Source organism: Gavia stellata, chromosome 4 (assembly GCF_030936135.1).
Source record: "Gavia stellata isolate bGavSte3 chromosome 4, bGavSte3.hap2, whole genome shotgun sequence".
NCBI lineage: Eukaryota > Metazoa > Chordata > Aves > Gaviiformes > Gaviidae > Gavia > Gavia stellata.
In genome coordinates this window covers 66,863,724-66,880,942 of record NC_082597.1, presented here as the reverse complement: position 1 = coordinate 66,880,942, position 17,219 = coordinate 66,863,724, and positions in this window count along the sequence as shown.

The following is a 17,219-nucleotide window of genomic DNA, read 5'->3' as shown; positions in this document are numbered from 1 at the left end:
AATTGACATTATGTTGTCCTGCCTTCTTGGGGTTAAATGATGGAGTGTTTCTAGATGGTGAAGAATATAAAAGTATATATGTTCATTTGCTAAAGACTGAAACTCTTCTTGTTGCTACTTTATGCTAACAGCAAAAAAGTTAAATCTTGTTTTCAAAAATGCATCATTTGTTTTTAAAATTGAAGTAATTCCCATGTTAACTCTTCCTTGTCCTTGTAGACAATCCTAGATTAATGCCTTGTGAGGGATTCATAAAGTCTGTGCTTGTACATGTGTAATAATGATCATGCAGTCAAATGGTTGGGAAAAACACTCTAGTGCTGAAGAAAATAATTAAAAGAAGCCAATATACTGATTCTTACATCTTTATGTTGCAACTAAAATTACAGTGTAATGCATAACTGTTCCAGTGAATAAACTGGCCATTTTTGTTCATTTAATTCCATGCTGTCTGGTCTGCTTCTGTTTTTGTCAGCTTGCAGTGCATTGGCTTGTCTTATATTTTTGCATTTATTTAGTTCTTAAAGATCCATAATTGTAAGTTTAAAAGGTATCAGACAGGAAATTGAGAAGGGAAATCAACATTAAAGGAAGAGGGAATCAGAATTAAAGCAAAGATGCTTTCTCTGTTTTCTGAAATTGAGGCAAACACTAAAAGACTGATTCCCCATATAATTCCAACAGATTTGAGTAGTCTCTGAAATACTGCAACATCTGCATAAAGTCTCAGTATAAGAATGCTTTGTAAGATGCAAATCTCCACCCTCAGGGGATATGGAAGCAGAGGAAGAGCTGAAGACAGCATAAAATTGTCTTGGGAGTGCTATGTACAGTACAGCATACCGTACCTGCTTTTTAAAGTAAGAAACATCTTTTATCCCGTGTGGAAGAGCCTTGGTCTGACATCAAGGGGGTCAAAATGCTCCCTCAGCAGCCAGTCCTGCGGTGATTTGGGAGTGTGGCCCTGGTAGGAAGGCAGCCGCTGCACCTTCTCCAGTGAACCTTACTGCTGGCAGGGTCTCTGAGGGGTAGCAAATGTCCAGCTTTTAGAAATGGGCCAGGAAAGGGAAGAGCCTGGAAGAAGGACTGTGCCTCCAAGCCTGCTGTGATGTTTGACTCAGTAGGAACTATTGGAAGGCTGCCTTTGATTTTGGCTGGCTGGCGAGGTGCTTTGGATAGTAACAGGATTTGTGCATGGTGACAGAAATGCAGTTCAAGAGCTGTTACTTGTCTAAGTTCTTCTTGCTTCTCTCTTTTCTTCCTTTTTCTCATCTGGTAGGGGGAGGTCCCCCACCTTATCTCTGTTCATTGCAGAAGTGCCTTTGGCAACGGTTTTGCATGAGCATTTTAGCAGAAGTGTGACAACTCAGGATAGAATTTTCTTACACTGGGTGTTCCTCCTTTTCAATTCTAAATTAAAAGAGTTTCTGAGAATAAAAAAAAGGGAGAGCAGACTTTTCTTCCTCAGTGTATTTGTTTTGATAGCAGTTTCACGGAGGTTGCCCCTTGTGCGAACGTTCTCATGGCAAAGCTGATTTGAGAAACTTCTAACCCTTACTGCTCCTTCCCCTTCCTCTGTATCCTCCCTTCAGCTGGTCCTGTGCAGCTCTCTGAGAGGCAATGGTATGAGTAAGGTCACTGAAATAGACTGGATTTAAAAAACAAAACAAAACAACCAAAAACAACTCCAAAGAAAATGTTTGTATAGTATCTCCCTTGTTCTGGAGCAGGAGGTAATTTCTGGCAAATGAACTATTGGTTTTCCTATAGAAATATGCCAGATGACAATGGAAAAGATCCTGAAGCTAAAGTTTACAGTGACTGCCACTGTAAGTCTCTGTTTCTGGATACTTCCCTTGAGAAATCCTGCAGTTACGCGTAGAGAAATGCACAGTGCTCCCAGTTACACCTAAAGGCAGCAGGAGCCATAGTTTGACTCTCTTAACACCATAAAATACTACAGGCCACTGGCAACTCAGGTTGAGTGCAAAAAAATTACTGCATAATTTTGAGCAATGCTGAAACCTAGATTTCATGAGACCAATAATAAGAACAGAGGTACTAATTGTGAAGAGGACCATATCAAAGGGCCTGACATCCACATCTTCTAGCAGTCTGTGAATGACAAACATAGAAGAGAAGATTTTATATATAGAACAAAATACAGGAGGAAAATGGAGCTAATATAGATAATAATTATGTGCATCCTGGGAAAAAATATTTGGAATAAAGCCAGCTCTCATCTATTTGTGTATGCTAAGGGCACAGGCCGAACTGCTTTCCTCTCAGTGGAAGGTTTGAGTGATTGCCTGAGTGAAAGCAGAAGTCCTAACTTTGCACAAAAATAAGGCTCAATGCTATAGTTGACAACTCAGCAGAAGCTTAATAACCCAGTAAAAAATATTGACCTTTGCAAGAATGATTCCTTCTTGACTAGAGCAGTATATTAGAAAACATACATTTCATTCATTATTATTTATAAATTCTCTTATGTTATATTGGAGGTATCTAACTTCAGGAATAAGGTTTGGTGGCTGGTTTTAGAGAAAAAAAAAGTTTAAATTATTGTTAGAATAATACATGATCGAGAAAATGTTATTTGTGAGAAAGCTCCATATGAGGGGGGGAAAGAAGCCCTTTCATCTCCCTTAAGTGAGTTATCAGGAAACTTTGGAAATAAATAATGAGACAGTTGTGTCCATTTAAATTAATTCATGGCATTCCCTACCTGGGGAGAGCGGTCATCTTTTTAAGTGTTGACTACCTCTGTCAAGGAAATTGATTTTTGCTATTCAATGCTGTCATATTGGTTAAGCTATTAAAACTGAGGCTAGTCACTCAGATTAGGAATATAATACGGAAAGCTACATGAGTACAGAGCTCCTTTGAAGATCAGATTCTGAATGCAGAGGATGTTGCCCCAACATTTTGTTCCCCCTCAGAGAGATGGGAAAGGCCTATGATCACAGGAGAAAAAGAGCTACTGTTTTTACAGCACACAGGTCTTCTATTTGCTTACACAAGACTAAAGGTCTTTGCTATAGCCATAAGAAACCTCTGTTAGGGATAGACAGCATCTGTAAACGCAGATGACTTGGTGCTAATCCATCCAAGGGAGCTCTTTCTATAGCAATACAGCTTGTTAGTGCTCTACGATGAAGCTGCAGCTGTCCTTCGTGGCTATACGGATGCTACCATCAGGCCCTAGACCAGGGAAGTTACTTTAGAATCAGGCGGGGTTTGACCCATCTCATTCACAGTTGGTTGGGAAACTTGCTTTGACCTGAGTTAATGGACCTGCCATTCGGTTTGTTCCTTTGAAATTCGATTTAAAGAGATCCTTGGGTTGGAGCAAAGCTCCACGGACCTTAGTGGGCCCCATCTGGATGTTGGGCATTCACCTGTGCAGAGCAGATGGCAGGACTGTGGTCATAACATAGAGTATCTTATGCAGTTTGAAGGTGTGATTGACGAGTGCTTTCGTGACCAGCTTGTGACCCAACTTCAGCCATGCAAAACGTAAAATTGTAACTTATATGAATGCACCGCATACAAATAGCAGCAACCTCAAAGTCCTACATTACTTAAAAAGAAAATGCCTCTGTGAAGCCACCACTGCTTTCAAAGGTTTTTGTTATCTAAGCCAAATGTAAAGTAGCTCTTTTTATCTTCAGAGCACTCTATGCATATTAATTCATTCCCGAAACATCTTTGCAAAATGGGTAGTTATCTCTCACCTACAGATAGACAAATTGAGAATGTGTGATGGGAAAACATCAACACTCAACGAAGTGAGCCAAGTTTCTTCACATGTAACCCTTCACCTCTCCACGTACATCCACCCTGCACACACTGGAATGCCAAAGTGGTTTTAGATGTGGTAGCCAGGTGCTCTCAGCAAGGTGAGTTATTTAGTCCATGCGGTACATATCCTGCTTGAGAACCTGCATGGCTTGAGTGCTTTGAGTTGGTTCAGAGCTCGTTCCCTGTTTCTTCAGTGCTTGGTATTAATAGATCCTCACTATAAATAGCTGAGGGTTAACATCCACTTTCCAGTTTTAATTTCCTTAGCTCTATGCCCTCCTTCTGACTGTCTCCAGGCCTGTAAACCAAAAAGGCAATTTTACTCACTTGGCCCGAGATGAAAACACTGCCTAAACATGGGAAAACTTTTCTTCCCCCAACAATGTTAGCTCAGTAAAATAGAGATGTTCTTTTTCTGGTAGAGAACTTGAATTTCCTTTGAAGTGACTGCATCCTTTTACAGACTGTGTTCAAAATCATGAATATAATTCTGTGACAGACCCCAAATTAAGATTCTGGAGTTTCTGAAGTTTCAGACCCCTTGTCTATGCAGTTATGCTTAGCACTATTTATGCTTGAATATAAAAGCATGGCACATTTCAGCATGGTAAAGTTATAGCCATTTGCAGTACATAAAGCCTCGGATGTATACTGTAAAGCTTGCTTGAAGTACTGAGTTCCAGAATTAGACAATGTTAGATCTCTGAAGGTAAAAATAAATTTAAAAATTGTAAATATGAATGGAATGCTATTTTTGAGATTCAGGATACAAGAGAGAGTTTAAGTGGAACAGGAGCAGCATTTATATCCTTTTCCCAGCCTTTGCTCTAAATAATCACATTTCAGCCCCAAAAGATCCAAGGGAACCTGTGAAATGCGGAACAGAAGGAAGGAAAACAAGGGTGGATGAAGTTAACTTAGAGGAGTCTACAAATGCAGCAACAGCTTTGAAGTCTCTCTGTTTTAAGTCACTATAAATTATTGAGAAGCGTGCTGAAACTCCTGTGCATGTACCATATGCCTCATTAGAAGCAATCTTAACTGACAGCTTGGTTTTTACAATAAGGAAAAGAAACAAAGTTAAGGGAGTATTGCAATATTAAGACCAGTATATTCTCTTCCAGACCTGAAAGTAATAACTACGCCTTTCTTTTCACAACTTGTTTTATCAGCCAGTTGCACTCCAGGTCTTGATTTGTTGAGGAGAGAACCAAAACATTTTGCTTTAATGTTTAGGTAAGCACTCATAGAGAGACAATGTTTAATATTTAATGTATACAGCACCTTAGCAGTACACAGCTCTTTAAACAAAGTACAATCCCATACGTCATAGCACCGATGAAAGACAGTGGAGCTGAGACTAGGCATTGGGAATAAATGCAAAGCAATGGCAAAGAGCACTTCATTTCACAGTCACACATCTCCATGCGGACAGAGCCCCTGCTCCCAGCTGCAGCCCTTCCCGGAGCTTGTGAACCCTGTGTAGGGAGCACGCCAGAGGAACAGCTCATAGCAGCCACCAGCTCCTTCCACACAAGCTGTCATCGTTTCCCCAGGAGTCACTACCTACTTTCCTATCACCTCACCAGGCATGGCCCCCTCTGAGAAAATGGAGAAGCTGCAGGGCCCAGAAGAGATGGTGTGTAGGAGCTGTCTGCCGCCACCATTGGCAGTTTAGCACAGGCCACCACCAGTGCCGCAACAGCTCCTTGGAAAAGCCCACTGAGGATCTTGCTGGCACATTTTTTCCTGTCAGACCACAAGGAACTTGTGGGCCATATCAGGAGCATCTTTGCCTAATCTATTAATTCACAATTTTCAACAGTGAGTTTAACTCGATCTGGCAAAAAGCTAGAGAGACTATTGATTTTGGATGTGGGGTACACCTAAAAGAGTTGTCACTCTTGCCCTGGGAATCAGACCCCACTAAAATATGTCAAATGGGGAGTTTAGACCATGGTTTTTAAACTTTTTTTCTTAGTGCTGTTGGCTTTCACCGCAGAAGGAAAGAAGAAACGGGAGAAGAGTAGTACATTTTCTCGAGCACAGCTTGCTTTCTCTCTCCTTTTTACTAACATGACCTTATAGAATTTTGTTTTCACCTGTAGTTAGTCCAAATCAAAGCTAAAGCACTGCTGCTAACGGCATCTAAATGTCTGACATTAATTGGATAGTGGGAAACACATTTCATTAATGTGTGGTGGTGATAATGAAGAATATTCTGACTTCTAAAAGCAATTGGTCCTTGTTAATGAATGCCATTCTGCAAGACTTATCTAACAAAACTGATTAAATAGAAATTACTCCCTCTAAGCAGCAATCCTTCAGTAAAACTAAGGGATATGTGTGATAGCTTTATCTCAATGTGATTTCAATAAATTCCAAGAATTTGCTTGCAGTAGACAAAATGCTTCTGTGCAGCAAAAAAGGTGTAAGACAAAATTAATACTGAGGCAGTATGTAGCAGGAATGTTTCTTCCTTTGATTATCATAGTGCTGTTCTTGCAGAGCTACATGTTAGCATTCATCTGTGTGGTAGAGAAAGAAGCCCTGGCTGTAGGGGCTATAAATAGGATTCTTTATTACAGTGGCTGGAAGTGGACAAAACCCGCTGCTGGATAGTCCCCATAAGTACCGTTGATAGCGCTCAAAATGACAACGGGGGAAACAGATTAAACACAACAGTGTTCCCTCTTATACAGTCAAGCAAGACTGAACAGATATCTGTATTAGAAGCATGGTCTGAGTGAAAAGAAACTGTCATGGATTTTCTTCTGAGGGTTACCTACCCATCCTTTTTTGTTCCAGCAGTTAGTACCTAGGATTTGTCTAACCACCCTTGGAGTGCTTGTCATGGGTTATTTCTGATGTTTAACTCCTAATTCACGCTGTAGCTCCTTCTCACAGCGAAGTAAAGCCATTCCTAAGATACAGGGTGTTCTAGACTTTTTGATGGGGAGTAAGTAACAAAAGAGCTGGGTGCATTTTTTGGTGTAAGCCAGTGTAATACTAGCCATTCAGCGTCCCTACCCTTTTCTGACACACACACTGGGTGCTGCACAGGGAACAAGCATCAGGCTTGACTGAGTCCCTCTCATCTTTGTAAGCCACTCCCCAGGCTAAGAAGCCAGAGTCTGCAGCCTCAGGCTGAAAGTCACATTATGTCTTTGAATGCTGGATTCTGTGTTTGCCTGCTGATTGAGCCGAGGTTAAGTATCTGCCTCACATTTGCTGGCTTACTCTGTGTATCTCTGTTGCACACACTGCAGTTGCTTTGTGTGTGGTAACTGCTGCTGCTACTGGAAGAGACTTTTCATCTGGAATGTGCATGAGAGCCTGAGATGAGTGAGATTCTTCTCTAATTAGTATCCTACTCTATCTTTTGCTGTATCGGTTCTTGTTCTTCATTATACTTCCCTGCTGGCAGAACTGGTTTGTGAGTTATACAATATGCAGTTCACAGAAGATTCAAAATGTATGATGAGCTGTACCCTAACTTAGGCAGGACTTGGCTTGGTTAGCTATGTATTTAAGTATGGATTTTCTATATTACAAACTGCATTTTAATTTTAGTTTTTATTTGGAGTTTCATATCTGACAGAGAATGGCATTTTTTTGTCAGACCTCAATGAAGGTACTGTCCAAGTCAGCTCTAAATAGGCTACTGTAAATAAGCTAATGTTTGTGATATTTAGAAACATAATACATGTATTTTTCTTAGGTGCTGAGTTCATGCATCTTCTTTCTTGGGGTCCTGTAGATTAATGCTCTAAAAATACGTTACTACACTGATTTACTGTGGGGTACAGCACAACCAAAGAGAAACCAAAGCTAGAGGCCATAAACTGAATCCAGGAACAGATTTATTGTGTGACTGAGAAGAAAATAAAGTTAAACTCTGGCAGAAATAAAGAAACTTGACCAGAGGCAACAACAGAAACAGTCTCAATCAAGGAGTTAGTCAAAATCAAGTCCTCTGAAGGCTGTTTCCATTAGGAGAAGGAAAGGTTAATACAAAGAGGTTTACTGGAGGAAAAATGGTTTACATACAAAGTGAAGCATTTGTTTTCTCACAAACTAAACAAAGATTGCCTATAAAGTCCTGTTTCCCTGAATGCTTTGGGGTTCCAGCAGCATGAGATGAGTCCTTGCAAGCCTTTCACATGCCAGAAGTGCTCTTTCAACTTCTTCTTGCAGCTAAACCTCACCAGCTGTCCTTGCCTTCCTTCCACACCTCTCTATGCTTCCACAGGGTTCCTGTTGTTCTGCCGGCATGCAAATAGGTATAATTAAATCAGGTGTCCACCATTGCATTTCTCACCACCCCCACAGAAAGCTTTGGAGCCAGATGGCCCAGCTAGTGCCCACATTTGAATGGGTTAGCTGTGGCTTACTGGTTACCTCAGTTACCATACAACAGAGGGGTACGTAACTCTTCCCGCACTTCGCCTAGGGTGAGAGGTACACTGCAAGGCTTTTATTCAAGTAGTGTAATTTTCTGACCTTCATATATTTTAAGCAGAATTGCCAGCACTGTCTGTGTTTAAGCTTATTCAGTATTTTCTGTTTTCAGATTCTTTCTCCAGTTATTACACTAAATTTTTAATCATTTAGGGTGATGTTTTCCAAGATATCTATGTCAGATTGACTTTTTACACTTATAAAAATGTTTTTCCTTTTGCTGACATTGCCAAAAGACTCTCTGTCTCTCCCTGGAGATGGAGAACAAGAGACATTGAGAGCAGTGTATAAAAAAGGAGGAAGGGCATGCCAGAAGGGGCGGCCGGTTGTTACTCTGTTAAAGCAGGCAGAACGGACCTGCTGCTGGTGTACAGCAGTTCAGAGCCAGCGTGAACCAGCTGCTCCAGGTCTGTGCTGTAACTAACTGAAAGGAGACGATTAGCTCCTCTGAGAAGCCCGTACCGCACTGCAGTGTACAAATGCTCTACAGTTCCCATGAATTTACTGACTGCATACATCAGTGTGCTTCAGGACGATTTTCTCAAGAAAATGAGCTTTTGTGACCGTTCTCCTCATGCCACAGAGTTGTCACGATTATCTTTTCTGAGGTGACCTTTATTTTCCAGAGTGACATTGTAATAAGTTACTACTCACTGATAACATCGCAGAAAACAAAATTAACATAGTTCCTACCATTTGGTTGGGCTTTGTGGGGTGTGTGCCTTTGCCCTTGCTTCCTTAGCTGTTTTCCTTCCAGGAGCACAGCTCCGTGTTTAAAAAAGCAAGTACAAAGTTCAATAACAAGTGATAATTATGCCTGGCTAAAGATTGGCAGTTAAGCAATCGGCTATTATTTGGGTTAATCTCAGTTATCACCTACAAGAGAAACAGAGAAAGGTCTTCTATTTTCAATCTTACTTTAATTCCCATAAGCTAATATTTTGTATTTTACTACTGTATTGACATCTTGGACAACTTTGAACAAATCACTTCTTCCCATAACACCTCATTTTCCTGCCCCGTCAAAGGGGCTGATACTTCCTCCTTGGTGAAGTGCTTTGAGAATTATTAATGAGAGGTTCTCTGTCTCTCTTACTGTCTCCTTGTTTAAATCGGTAAACTAAAGATTACTCAGTACTATAATTAGTCTGAGTCCAGCGGAAGATGTAAATGTGCACCAGTGTTCTGGAACAAGATTTTTATCTGAACTGGTTAATGATTGATCTTTAGTACACATCCATGAACTGTATGTAGCTAAAGTTTACAAGAATCTCTAGCTTATTGCAATAAAGTCAGCAGGTACTACTGCTCTTCGTAAGTATAGTCATCTCCATATGCCCAGCCCAGGTCAGGTGACTGAAGTCAGGAAATAAATCAGACTTTTATCTCTGAGTCACTGCTTTTTTTGTATGTTTGCAAAAGTAAAACCCAATGTTTGCAATTGCAAGCACACAAATAAAATCCAGGAGGTGATCTGACTGCCTCATTTTTAGTGGAAAATGAAAGGGGTGGCTGTAAGATATCAACCCTCTTCCAGAAGAGAACGATTTCACAAAGGGACCAAAAGTGTGAGAACCTTGGCACGTGGTAGCAGATGTCCCAGCTGCACCAGTTCCCCCTGTGCTCGTTGCTGACCTGGTCTCTAACACTGAAAGCAGAAGACCCACTCATTTGACTTCTGCCTTGTGATCCTTTGCTGCTGTAGGTGTGGTATAGGAAATATTTATTTGTGGCCTCTCTCTGCTGCCGTGCCTCCCACGGGTCAGACATGGCTGGTGCCTCATGCAGGTGGTCCCCTGACAGCAGGAGAAAGTGTGTTACCATTGGGTCCTGCATGCCAAGGAAGCCTGCTGCAGAAGACTCAGCAGGAGCCTCACACCATAGCACGGGACTCTGGAAGAAGGTGATGCCCCATCACGTGGTTCCCCCATGCAGATGTGGCCATGTTGCATGCATGGCTCTGTGGATGCTAACGAAAGGTATCCTCATGCTTAAGAGACAAGGAAGTTGCAAAGTCAGCAGCTTACCTGAGCAGTCCATAAAATCTTATTGCTGAAGATCTAAGAGCATAAGAGTGGCTGTATGGATCAAATGAAAGGTCTCTCTTGCCCACTTCCTGTCTCTGGCAGTGGCCAAAAAAAGATGTAAGAGCAGGGCAAGTGCAGAGGGGTGCCTCCCCAAAACATTCTTCCAGGCTCCAGCAATTCATGGGCTTCCTGGCAACTAAAGGTTGTGTTGGACCATCGCCAAAGCGAGAACATCCCTGGAGTGTAGCTGACTGCGCTCCCTCCCTTCTCTGAGGAAATACTGCAAGTTTTGCTGATGGCAAATGAGGCAGCATGTTAAGAAGAAACAGGAGGCCGTATTTCAAAGAAGCACTAAAACCTGGGGTTTCCAAACCTCAGGAAACCCCCATGTAGTGGGAGCACCACTTTGCAACTGGTTTGTCTCTAATGGCACCACATCAAGCTCCCCGACAGACTCAAAAGCTCTCATCCTGTATGCCACAGACTTCTGTTACCCACTCTCATGGTGGCACAGGTGGAGATGTTCTGTCCCCAAACATTATGTCCCAGTTAAGCAGGTAAATAGGTGCTTTCAGACACTATTGCTATATAAATGAACCTAATCGCGGGTCTCACAGCAGCATAGCTTTCTGATTGCTTTTCTCAGTTAAGGATAAAAATTTAGAGGGGGAAGCAACTGCTTTGGCCTGAATGAGCCATTTTAGCTGGAATTATTACTGATGCAAGCACTGCAGCTCTGTCCCTGGCACCACAACTCGCTTTTACGTGCTAGGACTCGGACGTCTTTAAGAACTTTCTCATTGGAAGAGGGGGACTGCGTTACGGCCAACTGCCTCTACGTACACTGATAAACCTTACAGGAATTGGGCCTCCTTCCATGGAAGGCATTTCAGAGGTGAACGGTGCAAGAAGGCAGCGCAGGAACGCGGTGGGGCTGAGCGTGAGCGGGGGGATAGCCACGGGCCCGGGCAGCACGCGCGGCCAGGCGCCCGCAGGCTCAGGGCGGGGGCCGGCGAGGCTCGGCACCGGCCGGGAGGAAGCAGAGCAGGTGCGGCGGCCGCGGCACCCGCTTCCCTGCGCGGGCCGCGGGGGGAACTTGCGCCGCCGGCCCGCGGGTGCCCGGCTCGGGGAAGCTGCCGCGCGGCCCCGGTCCGGGACGGGTGGCGGAGGGCTGGGGCTCGCCATGCCGGCGGGGGGCCGCGCCCGGGGCCGGCGGGCGCTGGGCAGGTAGCGCGGGGCAGGGCGGCGGGAGGAGGCGCCTGGCCAGGTGCTACCGGGGGAGGGAAGGGGCGGGGAGCGGCGCGCAGGTGAGGGGCCGGCGCGAGAGGCGGCCGGAGCCGCGGCGCAGGCGGGCGGGGAGGGAGGCAGGCGCTGCCCTCGGTGCTATGCCGGCCCCGCTGCCCCTGGGACGGGAGGGGCGCTGAAGACCCTCGCGGCTTCTCCCTCACTTTGCCTCTCTCCCCCGCCCGGAGGATGAGCGGAGCCGAGGGAGCGCACTTCAGGCGGGCGGCTATCCGCAGGAAATCCAACCCCGCCGCCCTGGCCGCCGCCTCCGATGGAGCAGCGCCCACCTGCCTTGCGGGGCCCCCGCCGGGGGCGGCCGCCCGGAGGACGCCCGCAGGTAACGGCACTAACGGTTCCTTCGGCCCTGGCCGCTCCCCCGGCCCCGCCGTCAGAGCGGGCGCAGCTGTCGGCACCGCAGCGCTGCGGGGGCGCGCGGAACCGCCCCAGTGCCGGGGGGGGCCCGGGGGGTGCCGGCGGGCAGGCCCGGAGCCGGCTTGCCCCGGGGGGCGCGGGGCAGGTGGCAGCGCCGTCCTGTCCGCCTCGCTCCGCCGTGCGGGTTCGGTGCGGGCTGACTCCTGCGGCGAGCTGCCACGGGCCGCCTCTGCCTGTTCGCCTGGCAGCGGGCGGTCTGTATAAATAAAAGGCTGTGTTTCCTCATCAAAGTCAGGCAGGAGGCTCACTGAAGCAGCTTTCGCCGTGCGTGCCTGTGCGGTGAAGATGCGGGCTTGCACGAGTGTCGCCGCGGCGGCTGCAGAGCCGCTCCTCGCCGGGGCTGAGGTGGGGTGGGGGGAGCCCGCCGGGCCCTCGGAGCCGGGGGCGGCCGCAGCTCAGCTCATACCCTCAGCCCCCATCTCGGCACAAAATGTTCTGAAGTTGTACTTCTAACAGCTCTTAGGGTGGCGGGAAAGCAGTCTCCCTCCTCTGACAGACCCATGCCTCACACCTGACCCTCCCCGGTGCCTCTTTCATTGCCCCCTTCAGCAACAAACCTGTGTTAGACTTGTTTGACATGTTATGCTTCAGAAGGCAGCTGCTACGACATTAATGCAGTACTATTAAAAGGGGCGGTCAGCTTACGCTGGTTATCTGTGTTACCTTGGCCATGCTGGAAAAATAAGCTATCATAAAATCCAAACTTCAGAAGGTTGTTGTTCATGAACAAGTTAATGCACACACCCATTTATATGCCTAAACCTGGCAACTCTGTGATGTGAGCGCAGGTGTGACGCACTGTGCTTGTGATGTCACGGCAGCTTGGTTTTATGGATGTGGAAGGACAAAGTGGACAAAGTAAAGCTTGAAATCTCTGTCGTATGCTTGTTATATTGTTGGGAATGGTGACATACCAAATAATAAGGACAGGAGTGTTTTGCTTGGGGACTGTCTTTTCACAATTTCCCAGGCAAGAGGCCTGCTTAATTTAACAATGAGTATGCACAGATAAGAACAGATTATCGCGATGCTGTTCATAGTGTGCTTTATTTTAGCTTTAATGTATAATGACTTTGGATATGTGCACGAACCCACAGTTTTTTATTGGTGGGATTTTTTTGGTGGGAAAGAAGAATTGTCAGCTGTATTTGTAGTATATAGACTTAATGGATTTCATTCTCCTCTAATAGAGGTATGCTTACAACAGGGACCCTGTGTTTTATGTTAGTTTCTACTTTCATTTCATTAGGCTTCTGCAGTTGCTCAGTTACCTTAGACTCCTGGGTAACAGTTCATACTCATCTACAATCTTTTATTGTTGCTCTTTTCATCTGTGCACACACCAACTCCACCGGGTGACTTTTATTTACTAAACGTGTGTGCAATGCAATGCATTTCAGTGTGGCTTCTTGTGGCTTTTGGATGGCAGGAGGGTTGTGAGGGCCGTGACAAGAGCAACATGCTGCTTATCAAATGTCCCTGCACTGCAGTAACCAACTTCATAGTACTTTTTTGCATCATGATTGCTAAATATGATTGCAATATGAAAAACTCACAAAATTATTATAAGGAAATGGATCCTAAAGATGTGGGAAATAAAAGGGAGACTCAAAAGCTCAAAAGCTTTTCTCATGTAGGTTCATAAATCCTCCCTTTTTTTCATTCATAATCCATTTCTCCTAGAAAATGAGGTGAAGAAACCTTGTGTATACAAACAATTTCTTTTTTCTTAGTGGGACTTTGGCTCCCTATCTGCTCCTCCTGTTGGCAGTGGCCACTGCAGCATGTGCTCCAGCATCCTGTAATCCCAGGATAGCTTCATAGCATTCCCTCTCTGTTCTTTGTAGTCAGAATGCAACTGCACTTGCTTCTGTTGCTCATAAAAGGTGATCAGACTGCCTTGATTCTGCAAGTACAGACTTTAATCCCCAGATGCAGCATAAAGCTGGGTGTGTTCTTTTGCCTATTAAAAAATCACATGTTTACACTTTTCTGGCTTACAAAATGCTAACTGGATTTTAAAGGGGTTTTCTAATGCAGGAGTATGCCTTTGACCTGCTTGAAAACCTTAGGGGTAAAAAGGAGTTAGTGTAGCCCACACATCTCCTATCCTTGTCTCTGCCGAGTGTTGTGAAATATGCTAGTTACTTATGTTACTGCTTGCGGACACGACTCTGGCAATTGTCTCAGATCTGTATCTGGAAAGTAACTGGAGAAACTAGATGTATTACATGAGCTATCTTGGCTTATAAACACATTAGAAAAAATCTGGATTATGTACATGGGAGGCATATCACAACTCTTCTCAGACTAGTAAATTGTATGTTAATTAGTGAGAAGGATTAGTCGACCTATTATAACTCCTGTACACTCAATAGTTTCCTCAGAGTCTTTGACACTGGTCTGATGAAGTAGGGCATATCACAGGTTTTCTATGCTAGGAGGCAGAAGATCTGGAAGTATTTGCATTCTTGGTGGTGTTTGAAAAAATTCTAATGCTGAAACGGGCTGTTCAGGGTTTCTGTTACAGCATCAGACTTTTGTTGTGCACTGCAATCAAAGTGTCTGACTTGTAACAGAAGAATCTTTCTCTTCTTCAACATACTATAGTCCAAGTCATTCAGGTTCATTGTCATGTGCAAAATTGCAATTGAATTTTGTTAACATTTGAGTTTGAAAAAGCTTGGTGTGTTTAACTATCTACAGGACAAAGCAAAAATTATTTTCTGTTAGAAGTTGACATTAATTTAAAGGTTTGGACAAAAGAGTACTTGATTCTTCAGAGATATTTTGAAATGGCTGGAAAATGTCAAGACTGATACCTGGAGATAGTTTGGAGAAGAGTGTTCAGTGGAGTAGCATGATTAATACTCTGTTTTTGAAGGGAATAACCAATGTGAATTTGGTGTCTTTTTTTCTGCTAAATTAGAATTCAGAGTTGATACTAACTCAAACAAATCTTTACTTCAAATGCATGTATGCACGTTAACTCAAAATTAGCTATCTGCCAAGAATCAGGTGTAAGCTCCTGCTTGCTTGTTCAGCACCTCTCAGAAGCCAAGGGCTCTGCAAAGTGTGAGCATGGTAGTACTTTGATTCTGCATTGGATTAAGCTATCCTAGAAGGCTGTATCTCCACTGAGTTGACTTGATTTAGCTGTGTAGTGTAGACGTAGCTCAGCACACAAGGACACACTAACTCGCTTTCATAGCAAGAAATAGTTTCTTCCTGCTATCAGTACAGTCACCTCTGTCCTTGCTGCACATAGACTGGGTTAACGTTTTGTGAAATTCAGATCTTGCACTGGTTCCTTGGCTTTGTTCGCTGAAGTGCAAATTTACACCCTTTCTGGGCTGTTTTCTCCTGTTCCCTTTTTCTTAAATATGTATGTGCTGGCATTGTACTGTGGATTGGCAGTCTCAGACATTGCAGTGTGCCTCTTGGGGAGCTGAGCTAATTTGCATTCAGGATAGCATTCACTGCAGCAAGGTGTCTGCAAACACTGACAAGAAAAAAAACTAGTTTGTCGCTGCTGCCATTGTATCTCTGCCTGTTAAATGGATATGATTTTATGGGATTATGTTAACAAAACTTCAGTAGTCTGTTGAGTTTCCATCTTGCAGTGGGAGATAACTAAATGAGACTCTAATAGCATGCTGCTCTAGTCTATAAAAAGTGTTTTTATTGTTCAGGGATTTAGTCTTTAAAAGCTTGAACAGCAACTGTGCCCTGCCTGATAGTTTTTCATTGTTGGTTTTGGTGGTTTTTTTTTTTTTTAAATAATTAACGTTGGACTGTCATTCTCCTTGCTCCTGGCTTTGTGTTACCCGCTGCATTTTGTTGACTGGTTTGCAGTGATTGAAAATACGATTGCTATAGAGTGTGTTCAGGGAAAACCTATATAGGGCTAATCTAAGCAGTGATTGGAATCTGTATATGCATTAGAGACCACCACAAAAGAGAACTAGTTACATTGCACACCTTCCTGGTGAATGCAGGGGTGTTGAAATTTTTCTAAAGTTGGTATTTTTCAATGAGAGCTGATACTTGAAAATGCTGAGAGGGGGAGGTGAGCATATAGGAAATTACTTCTAAATATTCTTCTCCCTTCAAAAATGAAAGAAAGTAAAGTATAAAAAATTGCTTTATGCAGAACTTGCATGAAAATACATTTTCCTGAGAGCTTCCTGTTTCTGTGGGCCAAATTAATCCCATGGGCCTCCTACTGAAGCAAATGTGTTGTGTGAAAGTGCCAGGAAATGGAATTTAGCTTCCTGAATATAATTTTACTGTTTTCTTATTCCTTTCTTCCCCTGCTTCTCCTGCAGATATTTAGGATCAAAATAATCCCTCTGAAGCCAATGAGTGTACCATTTGGTTTATAGACTATTCAGGAAAGTCACTTATGTGTACCTTGGGTTGGCTTGGTGAGGCTATTTAGCCCTTCCCAAATGATGTCTACTTTACCCAATAATTGTTGTTGGTCTTGTAATACTGACCTCCTGGTGATCAGGATGGTGATTTCCTTAAATAAATTAGAATTTGTATTCACAACTGCTTGAGTTTCTAATGACAACACACAAGGATTTCAAAGAAGAGTTACAATTTGACGTGAATTTGCTGAAAATAAAATAAGTCTGCTCTTTGCTGGAGAGACTTCTCTAGAATACACCGCCAGAGGGCAAGATTGCAGAGGTGCTGGTAAATGCCATTCCTGAAGTGCTTTTAGGCATAGCTGAAATTGGAAATTAATAATTTGCATACACAATACAAATTAGTTTGTTGTACAAAATCACAGGAGCATGTTGCTTTTGCAGATAAATAAATAAATATGGTTGGAAGATTTTTGGATTGGAGAAGGACAGCTTGCTCAGGGAACCTGTTACTTTTGGGCAACTAGTAAAACACAAACATTGAGAAAGGAAGCTGTTCATACAAAAAAAAGTTATGATTTGTCCTTCGGCTATTGTTTTGTCCACTGTCTGTCAATACCTGTGCTGCTTAAAACTGCAGTTGTCAGACTTTTCACCAGACTTAAGTCATGGTGAAGGACACTCTCATCTCCCAGCATTTCAGTCAAAATCCTATTTATAATTGGGCAGTATTTTTATTTGATGCTGCTTGTCAGCATGTCTTGGGTACAGTGTGATCTGTGATAAAGCATTCCAACTGCTGTATTTTGCATTGTTACGTCTTAGGGTTATGCATTTG